A 14,516-nucleotide genomic window follows, 5' to 3' on the forward strand; every position below is an offset into this window, starting at 1 on the left:
AGTTAGAAAGAATGGTACAGTGTTTCAAGGCTGAGGAAAATATGTTAGTAGCAGAATATGATCCTCCTACTACAAATCAATCAAGTGATGATTTTTATTCCTTGGAAGAGCTGGAGCAATTGGAAGACGAGTCAATGGCCCAAATTGTCAAGAGATTCTCCCATGTCAGATTCAAGAGGAATCCCAAGCTTAAGTACAAGTCCAACTACAACAAATTCCAGAAAGGTGGATCTTCATCCTCTAACACCAGCAGTGGTGGATACAAAACAGGGATGGTTGATCGGAGCACCATCAGATGCTATAACTGCAATGAGTTGGGACACTTTGCCACAGAATGTAGGAAGCCAAAGCAAGTAAGAAAGAACTCTGAAAGGGCTTATCTGGCAAAGGGAAGAAGCTGGGATGATACTGATAGTGAAGATGAAGAAGAAGGAAATCTTGCTCTTATGGCTATTGATGGAAAAGCTTCATCGTCAAGAATAGAGGTAAAACTTTCTGATGCTGAAATGGTTTATCATCTAAGAGGTAACTTAGATTGTGCACGTCGTGATAATGAACTGTTAAGTTTACAGATCACAGACCTTGAGAAAGAGGTCAATGAATTAAGACTTGTGCACATTAATCAAGACAAATTAAAAGAACAGGTATCTTTTCTAGAGAATAGAGTTGACTGTTATAGAAAACTCGAAACTATTCTCAAAGACAAGATCACCGGTCTTGAGATTAAGGTTAGAGCCTACTTTAATTCTTGTTCGAAGGCTAAAGAGTTCTACAGTAAGCAAGCTGTTAATCAAACATCTGGAATAGGTTATGATTACAATGCTGCTATTGGAGAATTAGGCATAAACTCCCCTCCTCATGTCTGTGCTAAAGGGAGGGAAGTACCACATGTGCTTAAGGGTGTTGATGAACCCCTCTATAAAGCATCAATTGCTGAACCATTTGATGCAACCTCTTCTGTTATTCAAGAAGAAATACGTGCTGAAGATCTTGCTAATGAGAAGGTTGTTTCCAAGTCAAGTGTGTCGAAAGTTCCAGTCAAAGTTGTGAAAGCAACTGAGACTAACTCAGACACACATGAGTTGGATAACAAAAATGCCATGTCTACCATGCATAAATTGCCTGCTGTTAATCACTCTCATAAAGCATGTGGTGTTTCTAATTGTATGTCTTGTGCTTTTAATATGATTTATGCTTATTTTAATGGTAAGCATGTGTCTAATGATAAGACTACTCCTCGTCAGCATGTGAATAACAAGAAGCATGATAGGTCTAAGACTGCCAGTCCTTCTAAGGCTAGAAAGGAGACATTTGTGCCTAAGCTTAAACAGAAATTTGTTAAGGCTGTTTACAAGGTCAAATGTTCAGTCATTGAGAAAGTTGAGACAATTAAAATTAAAAATGTTGTTTTGCCTGACAAAGGACAGTTCTACAAGTATGCCGGGCCCAACCAAGTTTGGGTTCCGAAGAAGGTCTAATCCATTTGTAGTGCAGGGCATTAAACAAGTATAACCGGTAGTGTGGATTCTTGACAGTGGATCATCAAGACATATGACCGGAGATAGAGCCCTGCTATCAAATGTGGTTGAGAAAGCTGGCCCCCTGGTTACCTTTGGAGATAACAGCAAAGGTTTATCTGAGGGATATGGCTGTTTGCAAGCTAGGAATGTTATCATTGTAATTTTGTATATTGTGCTAGGTTATTATCAGGAAGCAGTATCTAACATATAGCACCAATGACGAGACTTGAGAATATTATGACATATCAGGCACCTGCTGCACATTACACTTGGAATTGCACTCTAGTAAGATGTGTACAAGTGTACTCCTGATTGGTGAGTTAAAAGAGGAAGTCAGTGCACCACAGTTCATGGACTTTGCAGCTGCAGATCTATTGGACTATGCAATCTCTTCTTCACAATCTCACTTCAGGATGGTATGAACTAGTATACTGCTCAAGCAATCGTCAAGGACATGTATGGCACTCTAACTGCAGTTACAGTTTTATATGAATAAGTAGAGTCGTCATATTTATAACTATCTTATCACTAGGCACAATCATATTGTTTTATATGTGCAGTGATATATTGTTTATGCAACATAACAATTAGTATCTAAAGTACTTGACAAGTATCGGTCAATGATATGTTGTTAACATTATGTTGCAGATATTTGTAAGCTTTTGACATGAATGAGAATTACTTAGACTTTACCCTAAGTGATCAATGTTTTATCAAAAACTCATTCATATTGAAAAACAAAATTAAACTTCTTTCTACATTAGTGATTTCTTATTTCATGTAAAATCTTTTAAAATCACTATTGTAAATCATTTTCTCTCTATTACCATATGTTCTGTGTTACAGGTTCAGTCTCCAATGACTTTCTTTCATTGACAGTCATGAGGTTGAAAACCCACAACATCTATCCCAGACTGTAAAGACAAACACAAAAACAGAACCAACCAACACTCTCTTACCACTAAATGTAGTATGAATGAGCGTGAGGGAGATAGTGCCTAGTGCACCACATAAGGAAGGTTCTGTAGTCAACCCAGTAGCTCTGTCTCATACATAGATGAGTAGTATTTAAACCGAGACAACTGCTAGCCCCCATACATCTTCTCAAAAAGATGTAATGGCTGAAAAGGCACAAAAACAAGTTACTAGATTCATTCTCTCAACAGGGTGAGTCTATTGAATTTTGCCTATCGGCCAAGGTATCCGATGTAGTGTCACCACTTCAAACATAATCAATTCTTGATGCACAAGGAGAGGTTACACACACAAAGGATGAGTTGACGGAAACAAGAGTTTCGACCATTTTAAGGTCAGATTCGATTGTTCAAGGTTCGTTAGTGGACCAATTGCCTTTACAGGTGTTAGGAGAGGATACTGATCCAAAAGCCATATGTCAGTGGTCAATGTCTACCTCCCCAGGCTTAAATCCCCTGGATGCATCTGCGGATAGTGGATCTGACATAGGTGCAGATCGGCAACTTGTTGACAATGATTCAGATATTACCTGATGAGTCACAAGGAAATGTCTTCACAGACATTAGAAGGGAACCTTGATCTTTATGCTAAAATCTTTGGATCATTGTTTACCTTCCCAGAATTCAAATCTGGAACCCTAAAAGGGAAACTATTAACTTGTAAATTATGACTCAGATTCATCTGACGAGTTTAACAAGGATGGGGAATTGTGAACTCCCATTGCACCACCTGTGACCTCCTTAAGGATGGCTAAGGTGATTTTCCTTGCAGGTACAGCTGGATTATGGAGCTATGAGAGAAGAGTGATACACTTGTGAGAATGAGTGTAAACACGAGTGGAGAGAAGAGTGAAACTCATGTGAGGTACACTAAACACAATCACACACTCACAGTGAGGAAGAAAGAGAAACTACTTGTTATTTCTTTTCCAACCAAGTGAAATATGAGAACTCCTTCAGACGACGGCATACATTCCTTCTTTAAGGGGGAGATAAAAGCTTAAGTAATAGTTTGGAGGATTCCTCAACTAAGGGGGAGAAATAGTAGGGAGGAAGAAAAAGATCCTAAAAATGTACACTACACCACACCATTGTTGTTTGTAACTACGGATCCTATTGTACGGGAGAGGTGGTAAACACAAGGTGATTTCCTAGTAAGGGAAGAAGCTATTAGGGGAGTACCATTGGTTTTTATCTGCGGATCCTATTGTACGGGAGAGGTGGTAAAACGAAGGTGATCTTCTTTAATCAGTTGATTCTCATAGGGGGAGAAGCAAGAGATATGGGCTTCTCAACAGGAAATGTGGTTGTACATGTGAAGATGGAACTACTTGAAGATATGTTCAGTCTAGAGGAACATCTACTTGGAATCTGGAAAATGTTAAATCTAGTCCAGAACTTTTCTACTATTTACTCTGCATTTCTGTTTATATCTTTTTCTTATTTGTTAGTTGAGTTATCCTCTAGGTATTTGTGTGTTATTGTCTAACAAACAAATAGGGGGAGATTGTAAGTCATATGTCATAGCCTATTTGTATATTCGAGGATTCAACTCAACTCAAATAAGAATGTAATAAGTAAATAGTGGATCGACCGTCAGAGAGATCTCGCAAAGTAATATCTGTCAAAGGATTCAGAAACAAGGTTCATCTACAGACTTGAGGAGTTAATTCACTGGAAGAAGTTCAAGAAGTTGATCATGCCTCAGTGATATAAATCAAGATCGTGGATTTAATCAAGTGACAGAGATCTCGTCAGAGTATCATTAATTACAAGGATTTAATCTAAAGAAAATCAAAGTGTCAAAGTCAAGACATGAAGAAACGTCACGGAAGTTAGTCACTCATGAACCAGACAGTACATCGAGTGTCAACATTGAAGTGGTGGAATTGATTCATAATTTTCAGTGATTTTCAGAAGATTTGCAGAAGGATGGGTGCTGTTGAAGACTAGAATTAATTCTCTATTAATTAATTAAGTCATCTAATTTAATTAAGAGAATAAATTATATATGCGAAGAATAATTTATTTATTAATTGAATTAATTGATTAATTAATTTTGAATTAATTTTAGGAATTTTCAGAATCTAAATTGGATTAAAATTCATTTAAATTCAGCAAGTCAAACTGATTGTACTAGTATGACAATCGGTATGACAATCAATAGTCATACCGAAAGTCATGCTAGTACAAACAATAGTCTCACCGAAAGTTACACTGGGAGGAGGATTGTCTTGCTAGTTCATTCTGATTGTCTTGCTAGTTCATTCTGATAGTCTTGCTAGTTCATTTGATTGTCATACCGAAAGTCTTGCTGAGCTCAAGATTGTCATTCCAGTTCAATTCAATTCTGTTGAATGAATTAAAAAGAAAAAGAAGCAGCAGAAAGCATCATCCAATACACAAGTCAAGAATAAGAACACAGCAGCCGCAGCAAATATTTCATTTTCATCTGCTTTATTCAAGATCAATTTCTAGATTGTAAAGTTAAATCCAATCAACTAGAAATCTTTATCTTGTTCTTGTGTAACAATCTAGCGGATCAAAATCCCTAGAACTTAATCTCAAATCGCGTTTAGCATTTGATTCTAATTATTGCAAAAATAGAAAAAGTTCATGTCGAATTTATTCTAAATTTGTGATAATTAATTTGAGATTAATTCCTTGTAATCGATACAGTTGTTGTAACACCTTTCAAGTTTAATAATATTTTTATTTAACTTGAATTTTGTTTCACATTTTTTATTCCGCATTTAATTCGATTATTCGGTGCTGTTTGTATTCAACCCCCCCTTCTACAAACACATTGGGACCTAACAAAGGCAAAGAGCCAACAATTAGATAAAAGATTAATACCGAGAAAGATGATAAAGGAATAATAAGGTATTCCTACAGAATTTGGGTTCTAAATGTTCAAGAGCCTAAAGATGAAATCTTAGATGAAAGCTAGTTTGAGGAATAAGATTTAGAGCAAACCCTGAACGTGATAGTCAGGGAGGTCGCCATCAAGATAGAAGGAACCCATAACATAATGGAGTGGAAAATGAGGATTTAAAACATGAAGGATGACCCCGATTATGGGGAGGAGGAGGGGACGTTTAGACTAAGAAAACAGAAGTCGAGCGAGATAAGGAGACCCGAGATGGTACTCCTATACGGAAATTCATGGACCTGTCTAAACAGAACTTAGACTATTATCCCCAACCACCACCTTGAGGAAACAATGCGGTAGGAAATTCTTTCAGGACCTTTAAGTCTCTAAGCTCTCAGAGTTCCAAGGAACAGGTTGACCTAGTCGAGGCAAGAGCCTAGCTAAAGGAAATAGAGGAATCATTTGAGATTCTGAATGATTGACGAATCACAAAAGACTGTTTTTGTCACTTACCCTCCTAAGAGAGAGACCACCCGTTGATGAAAGGCCAAGGAAGGCACGGAGCAACAGATTATAATAAACTGGTTTAAGTTCAGTCAATTATTTTCAGGAAAGTACTTCCCAAGGTTATGGAAATAGTGTAAAAGCTTTAGAGCCAGAACAAAGGCAGACGAGTATGATGAATTATGAATCTGAGTTGTAAAAGTTGTCAAGATTCGTTTTGAGGACACGAATCCAGAATGACGGGATATTTGAAATCAATACTTATGTTGTGTTGGTTCATGAAATAAGGATAAGAGAAAGGAAAATAAAAAGAAACTGAAGTGGAAAGGAATATAAAGGCAATAGAGTTTGAGGTATGATAAGGGAGTTGGGTATGAGGAAACCCTAAAGACTCGTAGCAATAGAAATAGAAAAGTATGCATTCGTCAGGATGAGGGTGATTCACCATGAGTTAAAATTGATGGTTGAGGGCATAAGAGATACATATATTTTATCCCCTGTAAGTTGGGAGGATTCGAGGAAACCTTGAGATAGTTCGAAGGATAAATAATGAGACGAGGATAGACTGAGGAGACAAGAAAGTAAGAAATTAGGAAAAATTGGATGAAGGAAGTGACCTTCAAGAATGTGAAGTGTAAGACCGGTGGCTTGATACCCAGAAAGGGAGACGCCATGTATGAAAGATATCTCAACATTGAGGTGACTGTTGAGATAAACAACAAAAGTAAATAAGGAATTATTAAGATAAGTTCACGTTGAACACGACCAATATCTTCCAGAACATCCTTGTTATCGTTACCAAATTAGGCAAGAAAAGCGGATAACCGTTGTTATCTTTTGGAGGCTATATTGATTGACCTCAGTTTGAATAAGGATGCTATTGTGAAATTGGTATAGACTATCGAGGTGGGAATGATTGAATAAGATAATCTATCAAGGATATGTGACTTGATTTATAAATGGAAGGATGCAAGTACCTTTTTAAAGGTGGAATTAAGGATAGAACATCGGTAACTTAAAATGAATCCTAGGGGAATGCATAAAGGTTGGCATTTCACCCTTAATAGGGACAGTATGAGTTTTGACAGTATGATTTGGAAAGGGTTAAGGTAACAACAACCTTTAAGAATCAGTGGAGAAATTTTTCAGAAGTATATAGACAATGGTTTTAGTATTAGTAAATGGTATTTTGATATGCCCTGTATCTAGGGAATTCATGAGGAACGATTCAAGGATAACCTTAGAGGTTTTACAAGAAGAAAGGTAATATTCAAAATTCTCAAAAATAGAAATGTTGATAAAGGAAATATGACGTAATTATAATGATGGCAAGTGGGGCACGTGTTAAACCACGAGAAAGTATGGATCGAACCAGTAGTGGTCGAAATTGTTCAGGGCAATTAGGACTTAAGATAAAAGATGTTCTAAGTATGATTGAGAGTCAGTCATGACAGTGATTAACCTCTAAAGACTGAGGCAATAACTTATGGAAAAATGGTGATAATTTTTTTTTACTCATCAGATTTTAAGGAAAACATCTTCACATAAGCTGTGATTGAAATGAGGTAGAAAATTTATATGGAGGTGGTTAAAATGACATTGACTGTAAGGAAATTTTACTATTAGGAAAGGCCAAAGAGGTGGCCGACACTTTAAAGGTAAGAGGATAATTATAGGCGCTTGTGCCAAAGGAATACAGTGATGATGGTTAAAGCTATGAAGGTTATATTATGGTTTGGAAGATTGACATTCCTTCTGATGACTGTGCAATACCCAACCGTAATAGTAGTTGGTAAAGGTTTAATTCGTGTAATCACCATGAGCGGGCTATCTATCTCAGAAGATACTATCTTGAGATAAGCCAGGACCATGTTTCAAAAAGGACTAGACGAACCCTTGAGTTAAGTCTTCTATTGAAGGCATACGAGTAAGAATGGTATTAACCTGCTATCGTTGCTTTGATTGAAACTCTTCTGCAATTTTATCTGCTTCATGTCATGTATATACATCAGGAATCTAGAGTGTTCTTCATGAATCATGAATGGTGATTAGGTTACCTCCTTAGAAGAATTTTATACGACATATATGGACTCCGTATGGTTAGATATTAAGATTTCATGGAAAATGAATGACGATAGTAAGTCAGTGGTGGACCATAGTAGTGCATCAATGATTCTACGAGTAATGAGTCGATTACAACCATGAGAGTTGTATTGGAATGGATGTTGAGATTAAGTACCACTAATCGGGTCGTGGTGATGTATAAGTTATCATTGAATAGACTAATTAAGTAGATTATTTACCTATTGAATATTTATTTCTCCTTATCAATTGAGGGTCGTACGACTATACGAGGAAGGTTGTGATGCAAGCATAGAATTCTAGTAACGATGATGTCTAGAATGAGATCCCAGATTCGATTTTCAATGTCGAGGGAGTTTCAAAGGTGATTGTGTATAAGCTCGAGGAAGAGCATAGGTCCATAGAATGATGGACGGAATAGAAAAAAATATTTAAGTGTGTGATATGCGATGCGATAATACTTGATGTTGATATATATACGTATATGATTTGTTCTCCTATGACAAACCTCTATAATTCAGAGGTAGATTCCAAGCCAGATATTTTGTGTCAGTATATTTTTTTTCATATATACAATTCTCTTCAATTCGTTCTTTTCTCTTCTTTTCATTTTGTATAAGCTGAGAAGAACAACCCTTCCAGAAGGGGAGGTATTGCCGAATGACTATCTATCTGTGTGATAGAAGCCGAGTAGGATACCAGCTATTGTTTAATTACTTGTCAAGTACTAAAGGCTGGCCACCTTCTGTACTAACTATGCAATGTAATAAGTGTTCATGATCATAGTGATCTCTCAATAAATTCTTTTACTTCTATATGATTGATCAAGCTTCCAAAAATAGAAACAGCTGAAAAAGGAGTAGTAAAGTTATGGTGGTATTCGGAATGGAAACACATTCGTGATACTAAGGTTGACGTGGTTATTAAAAGGTTATAGAACGCTAACGAGCAAAAGTATAACCAGTATAATATTAGGAACGGAAGGTATTAGCGATTACGAACTGGAAAAGAATGGGTATTGAGAAGCAAAAGCTCTAATGCTAAAAGCTATAATAAGAGTCTGTGCAATAGACTTGAAAGAATTTGGAATGATCACTTAACACGGATTGAGTTTTCTTATGACAATAGATCATATGTCAGTATTGAGATGTCGCCTTATGAGATCCTTGAGGGAAGATAATGTCGATCTCCCTTATGTTAGGATGAAGTTGTAGACCGCAAGATGCTCAGACCAGTAGTGGTCCAAAGGACCAAGGATATAATAGATCTAATCAGAGAACGGCTAGTAGTAGCCCAAGATGGACATAAAAAGTATGTTGATTTGACACGAAAGGACAAGGAATAGGAAGTAGGGAACCTAGTGCTGTTATAGGGATTCCCTTGGAAAAGATGGATGAGGTTCGGAAAGAAAGGAAAGCTAGGCCCACGAATTGTTGGACCCTTGGATATAGTAAGACGTATTGGGAAGCTAGCATACGAGCTAGCCCTACCCCCGAACCTGTAGCAAGTTCATAACGTGTTCCCCGTATCAATGTTAAGGAAGAGTAATTCGGATGCCAGATAAATAGGGGCATATGAGCGCATAGACATGCAACCCGACGTAACCTATATAGAGCAACCAGGAAGGGTTATAAAGTGAAAAGGAACAAATGCTTAGGAGAGGGGTTATCAAACTATTCAGAGTTTGATGGAAGAACCACAATGTGGGAAAATTTACTCGAGAGTTAGAAAGTGCAATGCTAAGAGAGTATCCCTATTCATTTTCTATCTGATTCCGGGATGGAATCCTTTTAAGGAGGGGAGACTGTAATAACCCCAATTTTTGGAAATTTTTGAAACCCTTATGAATAGTGATTTTGCAGATTATGCTGAATGAGAAAAATTTTCATGCCGCACTATGTAGGGGTTCTGTTATTGATCTTCTGGGATTTTATTAGTATTCTATATGGTATATAAGTGTATGTAAAGATCGTCAGAATCCAATTCCGAACACTTTGATTTTTCCCGGAAATCCACTAGATACGGAAAGAATTGAGTATAAGGTAACAGGATAAAAAGGATTTAAATTAAAGGATTATAAGAGAGGATCATAAAAGGAATATAATGTATTGAGAAAGGTTAAGGGAACCCAAGTAATAAGATCCCGGATATGATCTCTCAAACGATAAACGAGAACGAAAGATAAGCGAACCGTAAAACAAATAAGTGACCAAGAGACAAGCTTGTACAAGAAGCCAAGGATTGTGACATCATCAAATTACAAGGTGTGGACAAGTGGAAGCATTATGACATGTGCAAGGTGACATAAGCATGACAAAAGGGAAGGAATTGTTGGATGATTGTAAACCACACAAAGTTCAAGGTTAGAAAGGTAATTAACCAAAAACAAAACCAAAACAACCTAGCTAGCCAAAACAAATCAAAGCAAACACAAAATTTTTCATTTCTTCAACATTGCTCTCGACTTTTTCTTCTTTTCAAGGGAAGAAAAATCAAAAATCAAGTTCCAAGCATTGTTAAATCACAAGGTAATTATCTAAGGTTCCTTGTACATAGATATGGATGTCCTATAAGTTTAAGCTTCTAATTCCTTCACAATCTCTTCCATTAATTCAAGGAAGAAGATGGTGAATAGTAACTTTCAAAAAATAACTTTAGTTTTCTTGAATTTTTATGAAAGTTTAAGGTTATACAAGCAAGGATCAAGGTTCTTTAGGCATTCAAAGCTCTTGTGTTGTGTTAAGAAGCTTCAAGGAAGGTATAATCTCTTAACCAAGCTTTGTTATTGAATGTTAAGAGCATAATATGAGTGTTATAGTTCATGAGAGGCTTGATGGTTGTGTATGTAAAGATTAGTTGGTTTTGGGATGTTTTTGGAGTTGTAAATCTTGGTTGTTGATTAATGAACTTAAGTGTAGTTTAAATTCATGATAAAGAATAGTATAAATTGTTAATGTTGAGTTGTTGGGGCTGTTATGATAAAGTATGGATGGAGTTTTGATTGGGTTGTGATTGTGGGTTGATTGGTGATGGTTTGGTGTTGAATTGGTTGGTAAAATTTTGGGAAATCGCGTAAACATAGCCATCGTAATGTCCGATTTACTTTAGGTTGTTTTTGTTCTTAACATCAGAACCTTGAACTCACTGCTAGGTTTTGACCATTGTCATGTTTAGATAGTTCATGTTACGAGCTTCGTTTTGATATGTGGTTTGTTTGATTCCGATGAACGGTTTAGGAGAAACGGCCGTTTTAAGTAACGACGTTTCGCGAACGAAACATTACCCCTCGCCTTACTTTGAAACATAGGTTAAAGACCTTAAAGGACTAATTGAAGTATGAAACATTTATGTAAGGTGTAATAGGCAGTTGGTAAGACACCCGCGAAGGAATCGCCTTAAAACTCGTAATGGTTAAATTATTAAAAATGGTGGAGCCGAGGGTACTCGAGTGACTTAAGAGAATTAGTAAGCGCAAAGCGAGCGTTAGAGTCTAAGTTGGTTAATGTATAGATGTACTAGTGACTTTGGTTTAATTCCAACTTACTTGTTGTTTATAGGTTACCAGACTCGTCCCGAGCCATTTGTAACCCCCAGTCACTCAGGCAAGTTTTCTACCCGTTATACTGTTGTTGTGATGTATATGTGTATATGCATGATCTTGCGATAAATGCATATTTGTTATTAGCAAATTCTTGCGATATATTGTAGCATGTGATATGGTATATATGCATGCCTGTTTCATATTCTTGGATTATATATCTGTTGGTTAAAATGCTTACAGTTGCATAATACCTATGCTAGAGATAAGCGGTATTTGAATTTACCCTTAGTATAGGGGATCAAAAGGTGAACATATTTCTAAACCGGGAGTCGATGTTCCCGAGTATAATATATATATTTTTATATATATATGGTTATAGTTTTCAAAACTATTAATCGAATAAGGTTTATTCGATAACTTTAACTTTATTTTATTATTGAATATTATTTCGAATATTCATCCGAGGACTTATGACTCCTTTATTTTATTATTGAATATTATTTCGAATATTCATCCGAGGACTTATGACTCCTTTATTTTATTATTGAATATTATTTCGAATATTCATCCGAGGACTTATGACTCCTTCATTTTATTATTGAATATTATTTCGAATATTCATTCGAGGGCTTATGACTCAGTTATATTATTAATGATTATTAATTGAATATTCATTTGAGGATGTATGACTCCGTTATTTTATTTAATGAATATTATTTATAATATTCATTCGAGATATTATGACTCCGCTTATTATTTAATAATATTCTTTATTTTATTAAAGAATAATGTTTCGATAATCAAACTTATTTTCGATTATTCAAATAAAGATAGTACTTTTGTATAAGTATATCTTTGGTTATTTAATACTCATTTCAAGTATAAGTCTTACAACTTCTACTTCAATTATTTGTATAAAGATTATTCTTTATGGGAATATTATTTAAATAATAATATTCAGACATTTTCTAAATATATTGGGACTGATTTACTTCATTAAATCAGCATTACTCCAAACACTCTTTAAAGTGTTTTCGAGTCTTCAAAATGATTTTTAAAAGTTAGAGCGGATCCCAAAACTCATTTTTATATTTAAGATCTTCCTTTTAAAAAGGGGATTTAAATACTCGCTTAAAACCTGAGGGATCCGGCTCTATGGTGTATTTTATATTCGCAACAAGGTTGCAGTTTTGGTAAATGAATTGATTACTTACCCAACGTTCGGGAAGTAAGTCCATCTTTCGAGTCGGCATAAGCAACATGGGCTCAGTGGGCGTCCATGATAGTGTAAGTGGCTCAGTGGGAGTCCATCAAATGCATAAGTGGCTGAGTGGCAGTCCAGCATAAGGTCCTATTGCGACCAGGGTGATGACCAGTGGGGAATTCGTCCATCTACTAGTAGAAAAGGTTACTTATTGGTATCTTTGCCTGATCAGCAAGATATCAGGTTTATGCCAAAATTCTTTCCTTTCCAAATTTATTGGATATTGCAATTCTGTTCATACTTTACATGACAGAGGTTTTCAGGAAACGTATGTATATATATAGGTGTATATATATCGGGACTTAATGAAGTATATCATAACTTCATTTCCTTCAAAATATTTCAAAGATTGAATCTATTCAAGTCTTATCTTGTAGTCTCATCAGTGTGATGAACTTTTGAAACTAATTATAACTTGAATGGTGGTAGTTCAAGTAGTATTTGGAAAAGATATAAGTATATTGGAGTATCTTGTAACTTCATCTTTTAAACTTATATCTAGTAAATGATTATCTTATGCATGACAAAGATTTTCAGAAAAACGTTGAGACAAGGTTAGATATATGAGATCACCTTGCAACGATATTTTATACAGTTATACACTGGAACTCTGTGTTTATTATGCATGGAAGAGGACTTCCCATATTTTGAAAAGTATATATGTATATATACTGAATATTTTGCGACTTCATCGCATTAGGATATCAAACTTGGTTCATTTCTTTTGACCAAGACTTTCATGAGTACTATGAGAAGGCTCATATATTGTTAATCATTATACATATTATTTTGGTGGGCTTGCTGCTCACCCTTACTTTCTTCTTTCATCACACAACATCAGATAGACAAGATGAACAGGACCAAGCTCCCAATTCGCGAGCGGATAGGAAACGTTCTGCAGCTTCCTATAGGCATTGATATCGCTGTAGCTGAGGTGGGAACTACCAATAGGCTAGGCTTCAACTATTGATGTACCAGATTTATGTATATTTATGAATTGTTATAATGGCAAAGAAATGTAAATTTATTCAGAAACCCTTTTAAGGTGTATTGGCATATAGTTGTGGAATAAAACAACTTGTGTTATTTTTGAGTATTCATCTCTGAGACTATAACTTGTGGTGTGTGTGTGTATTGTGGGGTCACAGTACAGAGTAGTTGATTATTTAGTAAGATTGGGTGTTATTAAGGGAAATGGAACTCGTGACAACCCGGATCCCCGACCCCGGATTTGGGGGTGTTACAATATCAATATCAATTCTCATCAAAAATATTATTTATTTATATGATAACAAAAATTACGGAAAAATGATAAAAGTTATCAAACAATTATTTAATTTTTGGCACAATTATTCTGTACCAGCACAATTTCGGGCAATCACAACCTGAACCTAAAAATAAAATAAGGTTTCTCTTTTAAATTATTTATTTAATTTAACTTTTCCATCAAGTTTCTTTTTTATTATTATTTTGTTTCGAAGTATATATTATAATATAATAATTGAAATGAGTTATATTTTAGTTCAATAAGTTTCCCTTTATTTTGATTATTAAAAATAAAAATATAAAATATTATAAATATGTTAAACTACTAAATTGATATATTACTAGATATAGTATTCTGATCCCATAAAGTACAACTAAAACATATCCTACAAAACTACGATCCCAGTTACTTCCTAATTCTTTTGTTATAAATCTATAATTTTATATATTTATATAAATATATTAAAAATTAATATATGATTTAATAAATAAA

Source organism: Apium graveolens, chromosome 8 (genome assembly GCF_009905375.1).
Source record: "Apium graveolens cultivar Ventura chromosome 8, ASM990537v1, whole genome shotgun sequence".
NCBI lineage: Eukaryota > Viridiplantae > Streptophyta > Magnoliopsida > Apiales > Apiaceae > Apium > Apium graveolens.